Source organism: Chiloscyllium punctatum, chromosome 3 (assembly GCF_047496795.1).
Source record: "Chiloscyllium punctatum isolate Juve2018m chromosome 3, sChiPun1.3, whole genome shotgun sequence".
Taxonomy (NCBI): domain Eukaryota; kingdom Metazoa; phylum Chordata; class Chondrichthyes; order Orectolobiformes; family Hemiscylliidae; genus Chiloscyllium; species Chiloscyllium punctatum.
Genome location: NC_092741.1, coordinates 42,792,643 through 42,806,857, shown reverse-complemented (window position 1 = coordinate 42,806,857; position 14,215 = coordinate 42,792,643).

Below are 14,215 nucleotides of genomic sequence, written 5' to 3'. Positions count from 1 at the left end.
CTGTGTGCCTATATACTCTCTGTCATTTTGTTACCATACTGTCTTGCATTATGTATAAATGGGGTGGAGGACTGACTCATACACTTCAAAGGTCAGTTAATAGTCCATCGTGTTGATGGTCTACAGTCTTTAAGATGAACTGTTTTGTCTATGATGCTTTTAACTCGGCTACTAATAACATTTAACTGCAAGTTACAGCCGACTATAGGATGCTCCTTATCATTAAGTCTTCGGACCATCATTAAGGAAATGTTTATTTAGTGTCAGGAAATTTAATTAATGACTATGGGGAAAAGAATACAATCTGGACTGGGTGACCTTGCCTCTCGTAGTATGTAGAACATTTAGTCCAACATGGCTTATTCTATTTCAGCTCTGTGTAACTTTACCCAGAGTTGTACAGGGGTGTTTGTATTAGAACTGCTACCATTTTGATAAAATGTTAAACTTAAACATAGGCCAAATGGCTTACTCTTATTTTCTATCAAACCTGTTCTGCCATTCAAATGATTGTGGCTGATCCACTATTTTAATGCTGCACTTCCACTCTCTGCATACTCCTTAATACCTAGTGACCTGGCCTCTACAGCCTTATGCAGTAGAGAATTCCACAGGGTTACCATTGTCAGTGTGAAGAACATAGATTAATTTAAAGAAATTTACCCTCCCCTCAGTTTTAAATGTGTCCGGAGACTGTACCTCCTTGTTCTGGATCCTCCAGTTAGGAGAAACATAATACCTGCAACCACTCTGTTGAATCCTGTTAGAATGTTCTGTTTCAAAGAGATACCTTTTAATTCATCTAAACTCCAGTGAATACAGGCCCAGTCAAATCAATCAATCATCATGCAACCTGACATTCCAGGAATCAGTCTGGTGAACCATTGCTGCACTCCCTCTGTGGCAAGTACATTCTTTTACGTAGGGAGGCCAAAACAGCGCACAAGATACCAGGTGTCTCACTAAGGCCCCCACACAGCTGCAGACATCCTTGCTACTATACTCGAACTTTCGTGTGATGAAGACCAATTTACCATGTTCCTTTGTAACTGCGTGCTAGAATCAGTGACCACTGTACAAGGATGTCCAGGTCCCTTTGTACATCAAAATTTCCCAACTTATCAATTTAAATAATACTCTGCCATTTTGCATTTCTTTTCAAAATGGATACATTCACACTCATTCACTATTCTGCAATGTACTTGCTCACTTACTCGTCTAAATCATCTTGAAGCCTCTTTGCATCCTCTTCACCTCCCAGTTGCATCTAGATTTGTATCATTAGCAAACATGGAAATGTTACATTGATTCACTCATCCAAATTTTTTAACCATATTGTGAATATCAGTGCCCCATTAGTCGTCACCTTCCACTACAAAAATAAGGGCCCATTTATTCCTCTTTTGTTTATCATCTGCTAACCAATTCTTAATCTAAGCCAATATATTGCTCTCAATCCCATTTGTTCATTTTGCATAGTTGCCCCAAGTAGGTTTTTATTCTGAAACTCCAAATGCATTGCGTGCAATGTTCTTCTTTATACTATTAATCTGCAAAAAAACTGTAATGGGTTTGTAAAGCATGATGTTCCTTTCAAAAATCCATGTTGACTTAGAAAACATCCACAGGCTTAGACAAAGTGCCTTGTTATCATTTAGAGTCATAGAAATGTACAGCATGGAAACAGACCCTTCGGTCCAACCCGTCCATGCCGACCAGATATCCCAACCCAATCTAGTCCCACCTGCCAGCACTTGGCCCATATCCCTCCAAACCCTTCCTATTCATATACCCATCCAAATGCCTCTTAAGTGTTGCAATTGTACCAGCCTCCTCCACATCCTCTGGCAGCTCATTCCACACACGTACCACCCTCCATGAAAACGTTGCCCTATAGGTCTCTTTTATATATTTCCCCCTCACCCTAAACCTATGCCCTCTAGTTCTGGACTCCCCAATCCCAGGGGAAAGGTTTTGTCTATTTATCCTATCCATGCCCCTCATAATTTTGTAAACCTCTATAAGGTCACCCCTCAGCCTCTGCACTCCAGGGAAAACAGCCCCAGCCTGTTCAGCCACTCCCTGTACCTCAGATCCTCCAACCCTGGCAATATTCTTGTAAATCTTTTCTGAACCCTTTCAAGTTTCACAACATCTTTCCGACAGGACGGAGACCAGAATTGCACGCAATATTCCAACAGTGGCCTAACCAATGTCCTGTACAGCCACAACATGACCTCCCAACTCCTATACTCAATACTCTGATCAAGAAAGGAAAGCATACCATACCAATCACCGCCTTCACTATCCTATCTACCTGCGACTCCACTTTCAAGGAGCTATGAACCTGCATTCTAAGGTCTCTTTGTTCAGCAACACTCCTTAGGACCTTACCATTAAGTGTATAAGTCCTGTTAAGATTTGCTTTTCCAAAATGCAGCACTTCGCATTTATCTAAATTAAACTCCATCTGCCACTTCCCAACCCATTGGCCCATCTGGTCAAGATCCGAATGTGATCTGAGGTAACCATCTTTGCTGTCCACTACACCTCCAATTTTGGTGTCATCTGCAAACTTACTAACTGTGCCTCTTATGCTTCCATCCAAATTATTTATGTAAATGACAAAAAGTAGTGGACCCAGCACCGATCCTTGTGGCACTCCACTGGGAACAGGCCTCCAGTCTGAAAAACAACCCTCCACCACCACCCTCTGTCTTCTACCTTTGAGCCAGTTCTGTATCCAAATGGCTAGTTCTCCCTGTATTCTATGAGATCTAACCTTGCTAACCAATATCCCATGGGGAACCTTGTCGAACACCTTACTGAAATCCATAATAGATCACATCTACCGCTCTGCCCTCATCAATCCTCTTTGTTACTTCCTCAAAAACTCAATCAAGTTAGTGAGACATGATTTCCCATGCATAAAGCCATGTTGACTATCCCAAATCAGTCCTTGCCTTTACCGCCCTTAAACAGTGGCACCACGTTAGCCACCCTCCAGTCTTCCGGCACCTCACCTGTGACTATCAATGATACAAATATCTCAGCACGAGGCCCAGCAATCACTTCTCTAGCTTCCCACAGAATTCTCAGGTACACCTGATCAGGTCCTGGGGATTTATCCACCTTTAACTGTTTCAAGACATCCAGCACTTCCTCCTTTGTAATCTGGACATTTTGCAAGATGTCACCATCTATTTCCCTACTGTCTATATCTTGCACATCCTTTTCCGCAGTAAATACTAATGCAAAATATTCATTTAGTATCTCTCCCATTTTCTGTGGCTCCACACAAAGGCTGCCTTGCTGATCTTTGAGGGGCCCTATTCTCTCCCTAGTTACCCTCTTGTCCTTAACATATTTGTAAAAACCCTTTGGAATATCCTTAATTCTATTTGCCAAAGCTTTCTCATGTCCCCATTTTGCCCTCCTGATTTCCCTCTTAAGTATACTCCTACTTCCTTTATACTCTTCTAAGGATTCACTCAATCTATCCTGTCTATACCTGACATATGCTTCCTTCTTTTTCTTAACCAAACCCTCAATTTCTTTAGTCATCCAGCATTCCCTATACCTACCAGCCTTCCCTTTCACCCTGACAGGAATATACTTTCTCTGGATTCTTGTTATCTCATTTCTGAAGGCTTCCCATTTTCCAGCCGTCCCTTTACCTGCGAATATCTGCCTCCAATCAGCTTTTGAAAGTTCTTGCCTAATACCATCAAAATTGGCCTTTCTCCAATTTAGAACTTCAACTTTTAGATCTGGTCTATCCTTTTCCATCACTATTTTAAAACGAATAGAATTATGGTCGCTGGCCCAAAAGTGCTCCCCCACTGACACCTCAGTCATCTGCCCTGTCTTATTTCCCAAGAGTAGATCAAGTTTTGCACCTTCTCTAGTAGGTACATCCACATAGTGAATCAGAAAATTGTCTTGTACACACTTAAGAAATTCCTCTCCATCTAAACCTTTAACACTATGGCAGTCCCAGTCGATGTTTGGAAAGTTAAAATCCCCTACCATAATTACCCTATTATTCTTACAGATAGCTGAGATCTCCTTACAAGTTTGTTTCTCAATTTCCCTCTGACTATTGGGGGTCTATAATACAATCTCAATAAGGTGATCATCCCTTTCTTATTTCTCAGTTCCACCCAAATAACTTCCCTCGATGTATTTCTGGGAATATCCTCCCTCAGCACAGCCATCATGCTATCCCTTATCAAAAATACCACTCCCCCTCCTCTCTTGCCTCCCTTTCTGTCTTTACTGTAGCATTTGTATCCTGGAACATTAAGCTGCCAGTCCTGCCCATCCCTGAGCCATGTTTCCGTAATTGCTATGATATCCCAGTCCCAAGTTCCTAACTATGCCCTGAGTTCATCTGCCTTCCCTGTTAGGCCCCTTGCATTGAAATCAATGCAGTTTAATTTATTAGTCCTACCTTGTCCCTGCCTGCCCTGACTGTTTGACTCACTTCTGTTCTCAGCTGTACCCGTCTCAGACCGATCTCTTTCCTCATTATCTCCCTGGGTCCCACCCTCTCGGAATTGCTTCCAATAAGGTCTTGGGGAGTGTTGCTGAACAAAGAGACCTTGGAGTGCATGTTCCTAGTTCCTTGAAAGTGGAGTTGTGGGTAAATAGGATAGTAAAGAAGGTGTTTGGAATGCTTTCCTTTATTGGGCAAAGCATTGAGTGTAGGAGTTGGGAGGTCATGTTGTGGCCGTACAGGACATTGATTAGGATACTTTTGGAATGTTATATGCCATTCTGGTCTCCCTCCTATTGGAAAGATGTTGCAAAATGTGAAAGTGTTCAGAAAAGATTTACAAGGGTTGTAGGGTTGGAGCTAAAGGGAGAGGCTGATTAGGTGAGGCTGTTTTCCCTGGAGCATCGGAGACTGAGGGGTGACCTTAAAGAGGTTGATAAAATCATGAGGGACATGGATAGGGTAAATAGATAATGCCTTTTTCTTGGGGTGGGGGAGTCCAGGACTATAGAGCATAGGTTTACAGTGAGAAGGTAAAATTTTAAAAGGAACCTAAGAGGCAACTTTTTCACGCAGAGGATGGTGCATGAATGAGTTGCTAGAAGAAGTGGTGGAGGATGGGACAAGTCCAACATTTAAATGGCATCTAGGTATGTATATGAATCGGAAGGGTTTAGAGGGAGATGGGCCAAATGGGACTAGATTAGGTTAGGATATCTGGCTGCCATGGACAAGTTAAACCAAAGAGTTCATTTCTGTGCTGTACATTTCTATGACTCCATGACTCTATAATACTTTTCCTTAAATAAAGGAACTAAAATCGCGCTCAGTACTCCAGATGAGGTCTGAACAGCACCTTGTACAATTGCAGTAAGACCTCCCCATTCTCATACTCAAATATCCCATAAAGAACATAAGAGCTAGGAGCAGGCGTAGGCCATCTGGCCCTTTGAGCCTGCTCTGATATTCAATAAGGTTATGGCTGATCTTTTCATGGACTTGGATCCACTTACCATACTCTCACTATAGCCCTTAATTCCTTTATTATTCAAAAAAGCTTTAAAAACATTTATGAAGTAGCATCAAGTGCTTCACTGGGCAAGGATTTCCATGGATTTAAATTCCTGTGGGTGAAGAAATTCCTTCTCAATTCAGTCCTAAATCTGCTCCCTAATCTTGAGGCTATGCCCTCTTGTCCTAGTTTCACCTGCCAGTGGAAACAAGCACTACTTCTATCTTATCTCTTCCCTTCATAATTGTATATGTTTCTATAAGATCCTCCCTCATTCTTCTGAATTCCAATGAATATAATCAGTCTACTCAGTCTCTCCTCATACGCCAACCACCTCAATTCCGGAATCAGCCTAGTGAACCTCCTCTGCACCCCCTCGAATGCCAGTACATCCTTTTTTAAGTAAGGAGACCAAAACTGCACGCAGTACTCCAGGTGTGGCCTCACCATAATCCTGTACAGCTGCAACTGCTTTTAAACTCAATGCCTTTAGCAATGAAGGACAAAATTCCATTTGCCTTCCTAATTACTTGCTGTACTTGCAGACCAACCTTCTGTGAATGATGCACAAGGACACCTAGGTCCCTCTGCATAACAGCATGCTGCAACTTTTTACCATTCAAGTAATAATCCTTTTTAATGTTACTCCTACCAAAAAGGACAACTTCACATGTATTCCATCTGTCAGACCTTTGCCTACTCACTCAAAGTATCTATATTCCTCAGCAAAGTTTCACCGTCCTCTGCACACTTCACTCTGCCACTCATCTTAGTGTCATCTGCAAACTTTGACACATGATGCATGGTCCCCAACTCCATCTACAGAACCTCGATTACCCGAATACCAATTATCTGAAAATCGGATTATCTGAAGGAGATCTCGAGGTCCCGACGGAATCATTACATCAAAGTGTTTCCAACAATAATCGCATCTTTTGTTTATAGTGATTAAACAGGCACCATCTCCAAATGACTGACTGCCCACCCCCTCTCTCTATCCCCACACTTTCCCTGGAGTTCTACACAAGGGAGTACCCTAAACCCCTCTTCCTCAGATTAATCTCTCCAACATTGCCCTGTACAGGGCAAAGGTGGAACCTGTCAAAAAATGGCAATAAAACATTGCGTGTGCGCGCTATTTGGAGACTTATCCCACAAAGGCAACTGTAGCAGTCTTGTTGTTGGTGTCCAGTCCAGCTGCCCCAGAGAGGGGGCGGGTGTGTACGGTGTTGGGTGTGGGGGGGTGGTGTTGGACGGGGTTGGGGGAGGGGTGTGTTGCACAAGGTTAGGGTGGTGTTGGGGGCTGGGGCAGTGTTGCACAGTGTTGGGGGTGGGGGGCAGTGTTGCACGGGGTCGGGGGTGAGAGGTTTGCATGGGGGGGGAGCAGTGTTGGATGGGGTTTGGTGCGGGCCCTCACTTGCTGTGTCTTGCTACAGTCTCCTGACCGGGGAGCAGACTTTAAAAACTCTGAGCCCCAGAGGAAAGGCATTTAATCGATTAACCGAATGATTGATTAGCCAAACGAAATAGTGCCCTCCCATCACGTTCAGATAATCGAGGTTCCCCTGTATATAAATTGTGAGTAATTGCGGTCCCAACACTGGTCCCTGAAGCACACCACTAGTCACTGATTGTCAGCCAGAATGCCACTCATTTATCCCCACTCTTTGCTTCCTGTTATTCAACCAAACCTCTATCCATGCTAATACTTTACCCGTAACACCATGCAACCTTTTCTTATGCAGCAGCCTCTTGTGCGGCACCTTATTGAAGACCTTTTGGAAATCTAGGTACATCATATCCACTGGGTCCCTGTTGTCCACCTTGCTCATAATGTCTTCATAGAATTCCAAAAGATTAGTTAAGCCTGACCTGCTGTTCAAGAATCCATGCTGTGTTTGCCCAATGGGACAATTTCTATCTAGATGCCTTGCTATTCTTCCTTGACAATAGACTCAAGCATCTTCCCCACTACAGAGGTTAAGCTAACTGGAATTTTCCCCATCTTTTATCTGCCTCCATTTTTAAACAGTGGTGTCACATTTGCTGTTTTCCAACCTGCTGGGACTGTCCCAGAATCTGAGTCCAACATTTCATGAACATTTCTGATTACCTGCTGCATCTGTGTTTCATGTACAAGTACTCTAAGTCACTTTGTGTTGCAAACTTTTGCAGATTTCGACTATTTAAATAATATTCTGTTCTTTTGTTCTCTCTTCCAAAATGAACAGTTTCACGTTTTTTCAATTATATTCCATTTGCTAACTTTTTGCCCACTTATCTACCAAACTCTGTAATTTCTTGTTTTCTCCCCTCCTTAAATAGTGGGATGCAATTGCCATCCTCCAATCTGGACTGTCCCAGAATCTACAGATTTTTGAAAGATGACATGGTGGCATAGTGGCTCAGTGGTTAGCAATGCTGCCTCACAGCACCAGGGACCCACGTTTGGGATTCTGGCCTCAGGCAATTGTTTGTATGGAGTTTGCACATTCTCCCTGTGTCTGCGTGGGTTTCCTCTGGGTGCTCTGGTTTCCTCTCACAGTCAAAAGATGTGCCGGTCAGGCAAATTGGCCATTCTAAATTGCCCATAGTGTTAGGTGCATTAGTCAGAGGGAAATGGGTCTGGGTGGGTTACTCTTTGGAGGGTTGGTGTGGACTTGTTGGGCTGATGGCCTGTTTCCACACTGTAGGGAATCTAATCAGACAATCAATACATCTACAATTTCCATGGCTACCTCTTTTAGTACCCAGGGAGGCAGATTATCAGGCCATGGGGATTTATCAGTTTTCAGACCCATTTATTTCTCCAGAATGATTTTATCTACTCCTTCTTAATAGACTCTTGGTTACCAAGCATTTCTGCATCCCTCACTATCAACATCCTGTGAATTACTATTGACCAGAAGCCTCTGGCTGCAAGAGCAGGCCAGAGGCCAAGAGTTCTGAGAGACTAACTCACCTTTTGTTTCCCTATTGCCTGGTCACCATCTAAAAGACACAACTCAGGTGTGTGGTGAAATGCTGTCTATATGTCTGAATGATTACAACTCCAACAACATTCAAGAAGCTCAACACCATCTGGGACTAAGCAGCCTGCTTGAATGGCACGTCATCCACCACCTTCAACATTCATTCCCTTCACCAACAATGCATAGTGACAGCAGTGTGCACCATCTATAAGATGTTCTACATCAATTCACCAAGGCTGCTGTGACAACACCTTTCAAACTTGCAACCTCTCCCACCTGGAAAGATGAGTATCAGGTGCTTGGGAACACCACTACCTGTAAGTTCCCCTACATGCCTTATACCATCCTAACCTGGAATTTTATCTCTGTAACTTCACTGTCACTGGGGCACCATCTTGGGCACACTTCCTACCAGCACTGCGAGTATCCCTACACACCAAGAAGTGCAGAAGTTCAAGTACGATGGCTCACCACCACATTCTCCAGGTAATTAATGATGAGCACTAGTTGATGTCCACATTCAATGAATTAATTAAAAAAAACAAAAGTTATTTGTTTCTTCCATTAAATTACATTATCATGAGGCCGCTGCCTTCCCCATTACTGTTTCTAGAAGTTTCTCCACCACCAAACCTAAGCTGATTGGTCTGTAATTGCTGGGCATATCTTTACAATCTTTTTTGAACAGGGTGGTAATGTTTGCAGTTCTATCGTCCTCCAGCAACATCCTTAATTCAGGAAAGATTGAAAGAAAATTGCCTGGCTTACCGCAATTTTCACTCTCAGTTTCTTCAATATCCTTGGCAGCATCTCATCCGTCCTGGTGCATAATCAACTTCAAGTACTCTAAAGGGATCGAGTTCCAGAATTTTGACTCAGTGACACAGAAAGAGTGATGATATATGTCCATGTCAGGGTGGTGAGTGGCTTACAGAGAAATTTGTACGACAAGATATTCCATGTTTATAGAATCACAGAATTCCTACAGTGTGGAAGTAAGCCGTGCAGCCCATCAAGTTCCCACCACCCCTCCGAAGAGCATCCCACCCAGACCCATAACCTATCCCTGTAACTTTGCATTTCCCATGGCTAATCTATCTTGCCTACACATCCCTGAACACTATGAGCTATTTAGCATAGCCAATTCACCTAACCTGCACATCTTTGGACTTTGGGAGGAAACCCACACATACAGTCACCCAAGTCTGGAATCAAACCTGGTGCTGAGAAGCAACAGTGCTGACCTCTGAGTCACCATATTGTACCATGTATCTGCTGCATTATCCTTCTAGTTGGCAATGGTTTTGAGTTTGGAAAGTGATGTCAAAGGAGTCTTGGTAAGCTTATGCAATACATCTTGTGAATGATACACACTGCTGCTACTGAGCATTAGTGATGGAGAGAGTGAATATTTGCGGATATGGTGCCAATCAAATGGCAGTGTTTTTTTTCTTAAATATTGTTAAGGTTCTTGAGGATGTTAGGGAGTTAGAGTCGTAGAGCCATACAACAGGGAAACAGACCCTTCGGCCCAACTCATCCATGCTGACCAGGTTTCTTAAACTAACATAGTCCGATCTGCCTGCATTTGGCCGATATCTCTCTAAACTTTTCCTATTCATGTACATGTTCAAATGTCTTTAAGTGTTGTAAATGCATTCTCCTCTACCACTTCCTCTGACAAGTTCTTCCATATATGCACCACCATCTGTGTGAAAAAGTTACCTCCTAGTACCTTTTTAAACCTTTCCCCACTCACCTTAAACCTATGACCTCTAGTTTTGTATTCCCCTAACCTGGAGAAAAGACCTTGGCTAATCATCTTATCTATGCCCCTCATGATTTTATAAACCTTTATAAGGTCACCCCTCAGGCTGCTTTGCACACAGCCGATCCAGCTTCTCCCTATAATTCAAACCGTCCATCATTGTTCATTTATTTTGTGCCTTTTCCAGTTTAATCACATCTTTTCTATAATAGGGCAACCAGAATTGTGTGCAGTACTCCAAATGTGGCCAATCTGACCTCCCAGTCACTGCCCATTTCAATTCCCCTTCCCACTTCCTTTCCGACAAAACCGTCGTTGGCCTCCTCTTTTGCCTCATCTTCCGCCTGGGCAGCCTACAGCCCAGAGGACTCAACATTGAGTTCTCCAATTTCAAATAACCTCCCATCCCATCACCCGAATCCTTCCCAGCCCCTTCTCCCTCCCTTCCATTCCTCTCATCGACCCTTCTTGCCACAAAAAGGATTCATTCCTCCCATTGACCAACCAGGTCATACCCTCTACCTGTGTTCAAATATCCCCACCTCACCACCCTGCCCACCCCCCCACCACCTTTATCTATGGCTTCACCCACACCCACTCCTAGTCCTAAAAAGGGTTACACCTGAAACATTGACTTCTCCACCTCTTGATCCTGCCCGGCTTGCTGTGTTCTTCCAGGTAATTGAAGAAACAGCTGAAGATATTGGGCTTGGACATTATGAATGAATGAATGATTTTATTGTCACGTGTATTTTACAGTAAGAATACAATAAAATACAGTGAAAAGCTTTCATTTGTCGCCATGATTCTTGTCCATTTTGAATAATTTAAGACTAACAAAAAAAGGAGAGAAAAAAAGGAAAGATAAACCTTAAAGAGGATCTATCATTTCAGATCCAGCTTATCACCATTAATGATGCCATCTCTCCCACACCACTTCACCACCGCCTGCTCCGGATCGAACCAGTGTCAAAGTCACTGATCCTCAGGTGCCATCTTTCACTGCTGGGCTGATACTCCTCCACCATTGCCTCAGCATGACCTGCACCAGATCAACCAATGGCAGAGTCGCGTCTCTCACCGTCGGGCCCACCCCGTTGATGTTACTGTGATGCCCTTCTGCCACCACTTCACCACCACCTGCACCAGACCCAACCACAACGAAGTTGCTGATCCTCAGGCACCAACTTTCATGGCTGGGCCTAATTTGCCAACATCGCCGCCACCAAAGTAACAGCTGCTGATTCCAGTGTCAGGTCCCGTGTTTGCCTCAGAAAAGTAAGTAAGCGATTGCTCTTTTCTGTGCTGGGTCCATTCGAGATCCATGCTGGGCCCACACAAGGACCATGGCTGGTCCCATTTGAGGTCCATGCTGGGCTTACTCGAGGTCTGTATTGGGCCTACTTGTGGTCTGCAGTGAGCTCTCACCACTGCTGCTGCCACCTGAGCTCAGGACAAGAGGTAAATAAAAGTTTAGAGTGAAAAATATAAGAAAAGGAAGAAAAAAGAAGAAACAAGTGTAAATGAAAGCAGTCACAGTGCATGAGTTCTGCTTTGGAAGCCATACTCCAACACCATCTTTTTCTTGTGTTGCTCCAATGAACTCCTGCAAATATGTCCTGGAGCTACGTTGATTGATCTCTAACTATCACAACCATCTTCGTCCCATGTGCCAGGTATGACTCTAATTATCAGAGAGTTTTCCCCTCATTCCCATTGATTCTAGTTTTGCTAGGGCTCCTAGTGCTACACTCGGACAAGTGCAGCCTTGATGTCAAGGGCAGTCACTCTCACCTCATCTCTAGAATTCAGCTCTTTAGTCCATCTTTAAATCAGGGCTATAATGAGGTCCCTGGCGAAGCTAGAACTAAACATCACTAAGCAGGTTGTTGCTTAGCATGTGCTGCTTGATAGCACTGTTGGTGACAACTTCCATCACTTTACTAATGATCGAAAGTAGATTGATTGGGCCTGATTGACATTGGATTTGACCTTCTTGTACACCAGACTTACCTGGGCAATTTACCACATTGTTGGGCAGATGCCAGTGTTGTAGCTGCACTAATAGTTTGGGTAAGCAGGTTCTGAAGCTCAAGGCTTCAGTACAATTGATGAACTGTTATCAGTGCCAGTAAACTTTGCAGTCTCTAATGACTTCGCTGTTTCCTGATATCTTATGGATTGAATTAAAATGGCTGAAGATTGGCATCTGTGATGTGGGAAGCTTCTGGGGGAGATCGAGATGGATCACAAACTCAGTATGTTGGCTGAAAATCATTGCAAATGCTTCAGTCTTATCTTTTGTTGTACTGGTGATATACTGGACTCTCCCATCACCAAGGATAGGGATATTTGTGGAGCCTCCTCCTCCACTAAGTTATTTAATGATCCACCATCATTCATGACTAGAATATGGCAGAACTGCAGAGTTTAGATCTGATCCATTGGTTGTAGGATCGCTAAGCTCCAAATATCACTTCGAGTCATAGAGCGCAGAGTCATACAGAATGGAAACAGATCCTTCAGTCCAACTCTTCTATGCCAACATGATTTCCCAAACTAAACTAGTCCCACTTGCCTTTGTTTGGCACATATCTCTCTAAACCTTTGCTATCCAAATGTCTTTTAAATGTTTGGAGGAGCCGGTGTTGGACTGGGGTGTACAAAGTTAAAAATAGCACACCAGGTTATAGTCCAACAGGTTTATTTGGAAGCACTAGCTTTCAGAGCACTGCTCCTTCTGCAGCGCTCTGAAAGCTAGTGCTTCCAAATAAACCTGTTGGACTATAACCTGGTGTTGTGTGCTTTTTAACTTTTAAATGTTGTAACTATACCTGCATCTACCATGTCTTCTGGCAATTTATTCCACATTTAAACTGCCCTATGTGTGAAATAGCTGCCCCTCTGGTCCCTTTTAAATCTTTCTCCTCTCACCTTAAAGATATGTCCCCTAATTTTGAACTCCCCCACCTGAGGGAAAGGACTCTTACTATTCACCTTTTCCTTGTCCCTCATGATTTTATAAACCTCTTTAACCTATGCAAACAAGTGGTCCTGTTTGGTAGCTTCACAAAATTCATACCCCATTTTCAGGTAAGCCTGGTGTTGCTCCAGGCTTCATTGAACCAGGTTTGATACCCGAGCTTGATCTGTTATAGATGTATCTGCAGCAGACAGATTAGTTGAGGATTAGGTCCAGTTATGTTGTTCTGGGGAAAGTAAGTGACTTGTATTTACCTCACAGCATTTTCCATCTATTCTGTGCTACACAGTTCCATGCCGTTATTAGTGTTGGTAGTGCTTATCCATATTTCTTGAAGATTCACAAAAAGTTTGTGTCATTTTTCAAGAAATTAGAGAGCACATCAGTGGATTCAGTGGGCTTGCCAGAAGGTGATTGACAAAATGTTGTCTAAGAGACAACAGATGGTAACCGGAGGAATGCGTGATGAGGCATCCAGGAATTTGAACACAACAAAGGGAATTTTAAGATCAAAAGAATTGCTAGCCATTGTAAGTCAGCTTGTAGACGGTAATAGGTGAAAGGGATTTGGTGCACGTTAAGATACCGTTGAGTTCTGGATGAGCTCAAGTTTACAGAGGGTTGTAGGTGGTGAGCCAGCCGGAAGGGCATGGAATGGTTGAGTGAAATAACAAAAGAAATGAAGAGGGTTTCAGCTGTAAACGGGCCAAGGACAGGAACAAGTCATGTTATTGAGCTGGAATTAGATAAACTCTGTGATGGTGAGGATGTGGAGTAGGAAGCCAGCTCCGGTATAAATTGGAGGTGGATTTTTTTTCCCAACAGTCTGACCGAAACTCAGAAAGTGGCCAGGGAGACGGTTGCTATGGCACAGCATGGATAATGGCTTCAGTCTTCTCAATACAGTATTTAAGTACTGTAAAGGGAATTTCTCGGCATCTACTGCCGGTGTGGCACAAGCAGCTACGCAACTTGGAAAAGG